Raw genomic sequence first — 992 nt, forward strand, 5'->3', positions numbered from 1 at the left:
AGACTAATTGGCTTTCAGTTTCCACTTAACTTGCCTGGCCACAGCTCCCCACAGAGGTGTCAAGTGTGCTCCTTGTCCAGGTGCATGGCGAGTCTGTGGCTCTAGTAAGCAGACCCTATTCCACTCCTGCTGCTCTCTATAAATGGCTCCCTCCGCCCCACCATGGATCCACTTCAGGAGTTGAGCCCAATTCACACAATGAATTCACACAATACTGCATACTGCTAGGACAAGAACATGTTTTATTTACAACAAAAACAATTGTAACATAATTATCTTCAAAAAACCCAACAGAATATACAAAGCCTTTCTATCTGTACTGACCCACTGACATCAGCAGTTGGAAAGGAGGTGGTGGTGAGGCTGGGAGGTAAGCCAAGAAAACACACACACACACACACACACAAAACCTACTTTTTCGAGCAGTTCTCTGCTACCAGGGACTACCTTTGCTACTGTGTGTGAACCTGGAGTAACAGTCTGTCAGGGCTGGCAGGGTGTCTGTCTTCCAGGGGTGTCTGGAGCAGTCTGCGCTAGGGAGCTCCATCCATCCCCACCCACGGTACACTGGAGAAGTCCAGTCTTGCTTGCAGTAGCTGAGACCCTAGGAATGAAACACAGTGTAAGTCACATGCCAGGACCTGTAGTCTCAGAAGAAAGCAGCTACTGGGAAAGCCAGAGTGCGGTGTCACACACAAGTAGAGAGGAAGCCAGGCCCCAGGTGGGTCTGTGGTCCAGGGAGCAGGCATAGTTCCCCGATGGGTAACACAGAAGCCACATNCTGTTAAGTATGGCCTTCTTGATGGCTTCAAGAAACCAGAACCATGAACACAGAAACAACAACAATAAAATATATAGGCCCCAACCTCAGAATGTNAGGTCAACAATCTTTCCACATGAGGCTGCAAGTAGTTGGATTGTTTTTTTTTGTTTAAAAATGTATTTTTATTTTATGTGTACAGGTGTTCTGCCTGTGTGTGTCTGTGTAACAC

The 992-nt window shown here is 47.2% G+C and overlaps 1 protein-coding gene across 6 annotated transcripts in view; it reads right to left on the bottom strand.

The window, feature by feature from the left end:
• Positions 1 to 229: 229 nt before the first annotated feature.
• Fkbp6 (FKBP prolyl isomerase 6) overlaps positions 230 to 992 on the bottom strand; it is a 62,161-nt gene continuing 61,398 nt past the window's right edge. For all 6 annotated transcript variants that reach the window (XM_021163151.1, XM_021163148.1, XM_021163155.1 and 3 more), the window contains one exon: positions 230 to 604. The gene's annotated coding sequence lies outside the window, so the exon portion shown is untranslated. The remainder of the gene's footprint in view (positions 605 to 992) is intronic.

The sequence above is a fragment of the Mus caroli genome, chromosome 5, assembly GCF_900094665.2.
Source record: "Mus caroli chromosome 5, CAROLI_EIJ_v1.1, whole genome shotgun sequence".
Taxonomy (NCBI): Eukaryota; Metazoa; Chordata; class Mammalia; order Rodentia; family Muridae; genus Mus; species Mus caroli.